This window comes from Magnolia sinica, chromosome 6 (assembly GCF_029962835.1).
Source record: "Magnolia sinica isolate HGM2019 chromosome 6, MsV1, whole genome shotgun sequence".
NCBI classification, from domain to species: domain Eukaryota; kingdom Viridiplantae; phylum Streptophyta; class Magnoliopsida; order Magnoliales; family Magnoliaceae; genus Magnolia; species Magnolia sinica.
The window spans coordinates 79,778,828-79,789,057 of record NC_080578.1 but is presented as its reverse complement, the minus strand read 5'-3'; positions in this window follow the sequence as shown (position 1 = coordinate 79,789,057).

Here is a 10,230-nt window from a genome sequence, read left to right as displayed (position 1 = left end):
AGCATCACGATACATGCCCACACGCATCATCTGCATGTTTGTTATGAGATGTGGTTGACCATTGCATATGACATTGGGTATATTGTTATAAGATTGTCTCACATGAGTGCACGGTATGCGCAGGATTGATGCATGACTGGATTGTATGACTTATACATTTTGCATTGTGTATTGTGATTACTGTATGCCCTAGCGACATCAGGGTCGTAGCCTCCACAGGTATTTCATGGATGGCCAGATGGGACACCGAAAATCTGTTCTATATGGGGTGCTATAGATATCCCTGGGTGAAAGTCCCTAAACCCTCTTGATTCCAGAGGTTGCTCCAACGTTTAGACCAAGTGGATGCATGAGCGCATGAGGGCCGTATACCGTTAGGCCGCGTCTCCCACTGTGTCTGGTAGGTTGGAAGGGGGTACGGCCTTACCTGCCCGAGAGGAGGGGGCAATGCTAGGCTAAGCTGACCAGCTCGAGGAATAGGTCCGCTACCGACGAGCCGGGTCTGATATTGGCAGGCGGATAGTGAGGTCTCTTCCACTCACCTAGTTGCGCGCGATGGGGCGGCAATCTGGTCTAGAGTGTAATAGACCCCGGTGATTCTTCAGAGAGTAACCGTATTGATATGTGGACTTATTGTGCAGGAATTGCATATTCATTCATTCATTCCTTCACTATCCACTCGGGTTGGTGGTGCGTAACTATTTATTACGTGTACCTTCGCATGACCAGGATTTCGGTTGGGCGCGCGACTAACCTGAGATTAGGAGTTTACCACATTAAGTCTGACTATCCAAATTTAAGTATGGGACTGGTTTGGATAGAAGTCCTTTGTGGTGGACCCTGTAGTTTGCGATACTACGTACTATCATCCCGACTTCACACTCCAGCATAGTCATTACATTCGCATTGTATATTACATTGCATCCGTAGTACTTAGCATTTTGGGTTACTATGTTTCTGTATTTATATGGTCTAGACGGACTTAGCAGGATTTATATCTTGCATTATACCCTCGGTATCTGATATTTGGCTCTCTTTGACTCCTCATTTATATGGCTGATCTGAATTGCGTACTCTGATATCGTATGACTCATGGGCATACCAGTATAATTCTGCTTACTCTGATATCGTATCTTGTTAGTATTTCTATTTATTCCACTGTCTGATTCATGGCATTGTATTGTATACTTGGCACTTACCTTGTGCACATACTTTCACCACCCTCTAAACTTTCTATAAGCTTATGCATGATAGATGCGTGCAGGTGTTATTAGGTTGCAGCAGCGTTGAGCTTAGAGCGTACAGTTATCTTCTGGAGCTTTGATTTCGATATATGTATTTCCCTTTCAGCATTGTACTCAAATGATTATATTAGTGGATATGTGATGATGATGTTGCCCTTGTGAATTGGGTAATCTTGTGGTTATGCTTATTATGAGTTAAATGTACAAAAAAATCATCCTTGTAGGATCCCAGGATCGGAATCTGGCGTATGGACGTTAGGAGCCGAGAATGGGGTACTACGGAGGCTGTCGGCATCGGATTCGGTGATCGGGATTCCTGCGAATCCGATTTCTGAGTTTGGGGCGTGACATACGTTCATGTGAAGTAGGGTGTATAAATCGAGTGTGTATATGCCATGATCGTGTGGCCCATACCAAAAGTTTCTATGTCCAATCATTATATCAAAATGAAGCTTTTATTATAAAGATAATGAGAAAATAAATTTCAAGGTAAAAATTAAGTGTATAATACTATGGCCATTATCAAATGTATGGTTATAATATATATGGATAATTTTTATGATTTTATATATGCTAAAATAATTTAAAATCATGATTTTGAAGATTTATTAGATTTGTGAAATAAGAAGTCAGTTTACTCTGATAGGGTCCATAAAATATGCTAGAGTTAACGGTTTAAGAATTCTTGACCTTAGATCTCAGCTTTTTATCTTTGTTCAAGTCAAGATTTTTATATTGCATTATTGATATTGTGTCAAAGAACGTATTAAACAGTGTTCTATAGAAAGATCAAGTGGTCCCATGAAAAATTCTTAAGATCTTGATGATACATCTGTCAGATAATAATTTTAATAGTAGATTTGAAAATTAATCCATTACTATTCAATTTAACTGGTTTGGATTAATGATTCATGGTTTGGATTTGTGATCTAACGAACAAATTGTAATAGATCTTAGTTTAAATGGTTAAAATGAACCATTTTATTATTGGTTATGATTAAATAATTGAAAGAAAAAAAAATATCCCTCGAAATTGCTAGTATATTACATTCTATCCTACTTAAAAAGAATTTCAACTTAAAATTCATCGTACCTTAACCAGTAAAGAGATCGGGATAATTTTCTTGGATCTCGGCTTCTCGCTCCCATGAGGCTTCTTCTTCATTGTTGGTGACTTCATTTGACATTGACCACTAGTATCACCTTTGTTCACAACACCTATTCTTTTCTGTTTAGGATGCGCATCGATCTCTCCATATACGATGTATCTTCTTGGATTCTTTCACTAGGTTACCCGTTCTTTTAGGTCCTACGGGTGCTTCCTCATCAGAGTCTTATTGTGTTTCTTGGTTCCTTCTTATCTGCTGGTTAAAGAGATTGGTCATGGTCTCTAAGATTCTAACCACTTCTTCCATGATCGGGTTAGCACCAATCAGTGGCACTAGTGTAACTGATGTGGCAGTTGCAGTTCGCATTGCTAATGTAGCTAGTGTGGCATATGTATTTCCTTGAGTATAGTTTATTCTTATTTTCTTAGACGCCATTGATCTACGAGAGATAAGGGAAGAATTCCGGTTCTAAGTTAAAATTTTCTAAGTTCACTACGACTAAGGAAAGTTTAAGCCTATGGCTAGTTATCTAAAGTTTCAAAATTTTTTCTAACCCTAGGACCCATTTTCTTTTGAAACATAGGCTCTGATACCAAGCTGTCACACCCCAGTTCTTGAAACCTGAGTTTGCTTGATTCAGTCGTCGAGTCGAGGGTGTGACTCGATGGGAATGGGATAATATTATACACATAACCATAATAATCATTAAAAATAGTAAACTTAATTAATCATTATGCATCCAGTCAAAATATCAATTATCTACTAGCTAATAACCAACATAAGTTCATACATCATTTTTTAAAAGAAATAAAAGAAATAAATATAAAATGAAAAATTCTTTATTCTTGCAGTGAATATTCAAGAGCATGTCTCTCAAAGTCATCGCTCCACACGTGGAGACTCCAGTTCAGTTCCCTATCCTGGACTGTTTTTTAATCAATAGAATGAGCTAATAGCCCAGCAGTTAGTTATATGCATTATTCACAATATAGGCATGATACAAGTGCATATACAAGAATTTTAGTATGCCACATTACCACATAAACATTTTATTTAGTGAACAACCGGGGCCATAGTTGTGCACAACGTCCGATTTGCCAACACCCTTTCGACCAATATCCATACAAGCCCAACACGTGTAAGAGTTTACTCACATTCTACGTGAATACTGGCTTAATGTATCGGGGCCACTCCTGTGTAAGTTGAGCTAAATTCAAAACAAGAGGGTTAAACCTAAAGTAAAAGCGCTAGGCCCAAAGAAATAAAAGATCATTACAAGTTACAACTAAAGACTTAAATTAAAGATAAACATGATCATTTACCTAGGATCGCTAGTTGCAAAATAAAATAGAAGTAACACAGGAAACTTGAATTTGAACTTGAATTGAGATGTAACGTACTTGAATTGAAAAGGATGGAGTTCAAAGATGAAAATCCAAACTAATAGGTGATCACCGACTCAATTTGTTGAAATTCTTGACCTAAGCCGAACTCGAATTGGGCTTGACTTAATTTAACTTGGTTTGACTTGGTTGTGACTCAACTACAGCTTAAGGTAACTCAGTTTGGACTCCGAACACGTTTAATCCTATGGTGCTCTCGATTCATCACCAGAGTTCCAGCATGACTGGCCTTGCACTCAATTCTTTCTTTCTCTTTCTCTTTCTTCTTCTTTCTTCTATTTTCCAAACCATAGCCAGTAACAATGTTGGGCATGATCAACTCGGTGAGTCAGCAAGTCTAGCATAACTCTCTCTCTCAATTGATTTCTTTCCTTCTCTCATTCTTCTATCTACTTGTTGTGATTCTTCTCTCCCTGGTGAGGGGTTTATAGTGCTGAGGACTTCTTCTCAGAGCTTCTCGAAAGCGCTCAATGTAACGTGTTTTGTTGAGTCGACGAGGAAATGGTTGTGCGTGGTTTGTACGCATTTATTGGATATGTTTAAGATTTCTTTCTATATGATGCATCTTCACAAGATTACAAGGCTAAAATATTGGTCTTTATGTGGCCCACGAAATGGAAGTATCTAATGTCGAGATCATGCCTTAATAAGATTACATGGTTGTTATTTAAAAAAGGAAGATAACACGGTCTTTAATGGTGAAATCACACTCTTGAGTTATTTATTGGAAATGAAGTTTCTAGACAGTGTGGATGGGCTTGGGAAGCTTGTGGATCCCACCTTTCGAAGCTTAAATAGACTTTCACCGTTGGTTCACGCAAAAGAAGCTTTTGGTCATTTTTTGCTTGTTGCCACAAATAGTTGATAGAATCGAGGAAGACAGTGTGTTCTTGGTCTATTTGGATTCTCACCTAGATTTGGGAATCATCCGGATGTTGGTTTGTTGATTTTGAATGGTCTGGATCGAAGAGTTTGATTGAGGATCTTGTGTTATTTCATTTAGAAAGTATTGGGAGTTGAGTTTTGAGCATTGGGTTGCAAAGGGTAACTAATGGAGGTTTCCTAGTTAGGATGGCTGGGAATCAATCAGAATGTTGAGCTTTATGATCCAAATGGTCTAAATCTATCAAAGATGACTTGGATCGTGAATAGGTTGAACAAAAAGACGGGTAATTTCCATCTTGAATTGTGTTTCGCGCACTAGTTACGAGTGCCGGAAGATGTTCGAATTTTTAATTTTGTTTGTATGATATGGATGGTCTAGATCCTTCTAATAGATCGCCTAGATCTGTCGAGTATGGATTTTCTGGATCGTGGAAGGATGAGTTTCCAAAAAGAGAAAACCTCTTGCTCAAACCGACATTTGCGTGCTAGAGGGATTTTGAATTGCCTTTGTTTAGGTGCACGTTTACATGTGTCATGCATGAGTATTTTGCATACAAAACAGTTAGAATTTGTCTACTGATGGGCCATAGATCATGACCCTTAGTGGCCAACCTATCATCTGGTTTGGATCGAAGGATTTTAATTTCAACTTGTCCATTCATAATTTGTTGGTTATAAGAGGTTGGATAAGATGTTAATGGTCACATTGGGTTCAAATCACACCTCCAAGGTCTCGTGAGTTTTTGGGTTGTTTAGGAGTGAATAAATGGGTGATTTCCTGTATTGATAGTTGGATTAAAAATTATTGAATGAGGATGCAAGGTGTAAGGTGCACACGCGATTACTGAGATCTTTTTGGATTTTGGAAAGTGTAGGATACACATGATTCTTCTTGGATGGGCCGAGGCCTCCAGAAATTAGTTCAAACAAGGTATGTTGAGAAATACAACTATGGATCGTTAGGGATCAACTATGGATCCAAACTATGGTCGTGATGTGATTTTCAGACAACTCATCGAACGAATATGATGCGAAAACCAATGGATGGTGGAACTTGATAGTTAGGTCTTGAAATTGTGCATTATACAGCTGATACTGAAGAATGAATATGAGATAAGATCCTAGAGAGGGGGTGAATAGGACTTTTCAATTGATCATGCCAATAAAAAACTTTTATTACCCAACTTAACTGAGTTACAAATAAACTCAGCAAGGCGATGAAACTCTAACGGCTTCCAAGCCAGTTAGAGGGTCGAATCACATAGGCAGCTTAAGATATACCAATAATACAACTAGCCTATATCATAGTATACTTGTGTGTGAAAAGTGCTTCCTATCAATCAATAGCATTCATCCAATCATGTATAAGAATTTAAACATTCAAGCATATATAAGCATGATTAAATAGATGCGCAAATGACAATTCCAAAAACAAGCATGTATAGTAGTTCGGCTATGTGCCTACTCCACTCCCGATATCCACAGTCAATCCCAAAGTGCACCGAATTTCACTCTTAATGGTTTTAAAACAAGTTTACCAATAACTTTTACAATCCTATACTAAGGACACCAATTTATGCTCTCCGTAAGAGCAAAAGTCCTACACTAAGAACTCACGTTTAGGCCCACCGGCCACGGTCCCAGACTAGGCACCTCCGTTTAGGCCCATCGGCCAAGGTCGCATATAAGGAACCTACGTTTAGGCCCACCAGCAAAGGTCTCACACAAGGAACCTACGTTTAGACACACCAGCCAAGGTCCCACACAAGGAACCTGCGTTTAAGCACACCGGCAAAGGTCCCACACTAGGAACCTAATTGAGTTTATTGATAGCAAACTCTTAGCCTCAATCCTACACGAGGATAGAGACTAAACTGTGAACTCTTAATAATGACACTTACTTATCGGATTGAGTCTTCTTTTGTAGCTTGTGTTGGGTTGCTTGATCTTTACTCTTCCATGCTTGAATTAGATCCTTGATGCTCCCCCGATCGCGTAACTTGGATTTTCCTGTTGGTTCATCTTCACGATCAAGAACCATGCACAAAATATACTTGTTTCGAACAAGAAACAACTGCATTTGATTTGGGAGAATTATCTCATTCAAACATAACAGATGAAATATCTATATATCTATATATATATATATATAAAGAACAATCGTTGTATTATTAATATTGAATTCATTTACATCCTCTAATATCCCTTAATTCTAAGATAGATCATCTAGAATATAGAAATTGACAAAGTTCAAATGCAGAATCTGAATATCAAATTTGGCAGCATTTCGACTTGTTCTTTGATCATCTCTCTAAGAGGAATGTTATGCGGGTTTAATCATCTGATCTTCCCTTTTTGAGTTTGTCCCTTATGCAAAAAGGGGAGCTTGAAGTGATGAAGATTGCATTTGACGATTTCGGCAGCATTTTGGCCCTTTCCCTTATTGGCTGTTTAACAACCTGGTTACGCAGCCCGCGCAACCAACTATTGGTTATGCGGTCCACGCAACTAACTTCTCTTCCTCTCCTACTTTCAACTTCCTCTGGAGCTCAGACCTTCTTCTAAAATTCTTCCAATCCCTCAAATGAGAGGGGGAGTGGGGTATTTATAGGACTCCACACATGCGAAGCCTCGATCTTTGTGCCATGGGGCCCACCTTGCATCAATTCCAACTATCTATAACAGACTGTTTCTGATCTTGTTTGTGTGACCCACGCAACATGCTAAGTTGTTTGCGCGACCTGTGCACCCAACTCTTTATTGCACAACACATCAAGTCAGTTGCGCGACCCGCGCCACCAGCTATTGGTTGCGCAGTCCATGCAACCACTTACTATGTCATTCAATTTCCTTCTTTCTTTCTCATTTCTTCATTTCTCCTCAAATCTTCTATCCCTTCAATCTTCTTCCTTCCTTTTATGCTCTAACAGATGCCCCCTTCATCCTTTCTTTGTTCTTTTGAATCAAAGAATTAGGATTAACCTACTCCAATTTCTAAACCATAAAAGTGGTTGCGCAGGTCGCGCAACCGACCCTTAGCCATTTTCCCAGACTGTCTTTTTTCTTCAACTTGGCTTGTTTTCCTGACTTCTTTTCTCAACCTACTTCTTTCAGGACTTGAACCTTCTCATCATGGCCCGCACAAAAAGAACCTTCATTGTCATTGATCCCCTTACTGCACATCCTTCACACTAAGAATTACTGAACTCATCACCTTCTCAAGCTACAGAATCTCCGTCATCCCCAGCCCAGCCTTCATGCAAGCGTTTCAAAACAACTAGTAAGCGCCCTGCTTATATTAAAGAGCTGGTGCTTCCTACCTTTGACTTCGCTGATCGCATCAATACACTTTCGTCTCTAATTCATAGAGCCATTTCTATGGGTGACATCGAAAAACCTCCTAAGTACGGTCGTGAATACGATTGGGAGGAATGCTTGAAATCAACAACTCATCTTCAAACCATCAGTCAAAATCCCCCTGCTAGGGAAGATACTCCGCCCCCTTCCCGATCGAAGAAGATCTGCTGAAACAAGATCCAAGAGTTCTAAGAGAAGATTAAAGAACACAACAGAAAGAAGCTGCCGAATTCTTGGGAATTAGTCCGAGCAATTGAGGGTATCATGAAATTTGATAACCCTTATAAACAAGTTATAATGGTGATTCCAGTGAACCTTCATCGCCACCATTCCATCTTAAACTGTGAGCCCAGTGATCAAATGGACGGAGAGAGGCTAGCTTATACAAATTCCTGGTCGTTTAGAGAACCCAAAATTCTGGAAGGCATTCTGTTGCCGAAGAAGCCGAGGCAACAGCTAGGCGATATCCATCCTATGATCTTTCTTACTCCATCTCACGATCCACACAACTTGTATCCAACTCATTTCTACGAGACGCTTCAGCAGCATTTCAGCGATCGCCGACTCATCTGAAGTCCTGAGGAATTCAGAACAAGGGGTCTCTTGACTCCTCGCAATTATTATATTGAGTGGGCCACAACGATTCTGGCGAAGCATTCGAAGATCTTAACCAAGATAGTCCTCTACACTACGATCGAAGCAACATCATAATCTTTCTACAAAGAGCATTCTATCCTGAAGGGCTTCCTCAATTACCGGTGTCCTTCCACCAATTCTTTTCATCTTCCCAGAGGTGAAATGAGCCTTACTCTTTGGGACATTCATCAAATTGTCGGTCTCCCGATAACCGAAAAAAACTACGATGAATTTATCCCAACCAACGATGAATTAGCCTATCTCTCTTCACTTGACCACCTTACCTCCATCCTGGAAACAACTATCGAACTTTTCAAGGAGATGTCCAAGTTTCAGAAGATTCACAAGATCTCCCCCATGCAATGGCTTGCGCACTTTAGCAGGGCTCTCTGGTAACTTCTCTTTCTTTTCAAATCAACAGTTTCTATCACATGTTTATATATATATATATATATATCTTGCATCACTCGTCTTTCTTTCTCCTTCCAGGTTCAATGGTAATTGCTCGCGAGAACTGGAAAGTCTCCGCAAAAATATAAAAGAGCATCTTGAGTATTCTCTTGACGGGGAGCTTGCGGCATACCTCACCTATTGGCTAAGCGTAGTGGTCTTGCCTAGTTCGAAGTGGGCAGATGCCATTCGTCCTTCGGTATTCATGGTTGCTGGTGCTATGGCCGAAGGATTCAAGCACTCCCTTGCTCCTCCCATTCTGTGTTCGATTTATAAAGCTTTTAGAGAGATCACTTCTCATGTGAAAAGTCCCTCCGCTGGCTCTACCTCCACCTAGGCTCCATGGCACTACTTCATTGGCTGGCTTGGTGCTTGGTGTGTACTTCCCCTAGACTTTTGAAGTTTTGGAGAAAGCTTACATTCATCCTTCACAAATTCCGCTCTAGTTCTTTCAGAAAAGAACTATGGCGAAGAGGTCCTATGATTGGGTGAAAGATGTAATCTCTTCTGACGACAAGATCAATTATTTCCATTTCTGCCTGCATCTTTATATGACAGACACAGATAAAATAGACACAGGATCACTTACCTCGGAGGAAAGAGCATTCTTTTTGTCGATCCAGTCATTTAGTCTTCTGCTGAGGGAAGGAATAGAATTTTGGAGAGAACCATATTACCCAAGCCGTTTTGCTATTCAATTCGGCTTTAACCAAGCAGTTCTGGAAGATTATGGATTAGTGACCTGACGAATGCGGAGTTATGGGACTGGTCCATATAATTGGGCGATGATATGGAAGCAATTGTTGGGCGGCCGAGTCAATTCTTCCTTCATTATTCCGGGTCGTAATCGTACTTCTCGGGCCTCATACAGTCACACGAGATGGTAGGTTCACCAATCTTATTTGGTAAGAAAGGTTTGCTGGTGGCTAAGCCTATCTGGCTTTCGCCATCGAGACTCAGGGGCCATATAATTGAAGAAGGGGTAGGTTTCATAGCAGAGATGAGTCATGCCCCCTTTTCTGGTCATCTTTGTGTTAAAATATCCGTAGATGAGCCTATTCATGAAAATAAGCCTAACAATACTCTGGAGGGATGGGTAGCCTATGGTGTCATTCATGAATTTGAAAAAGTCCCCCGTCATCATTT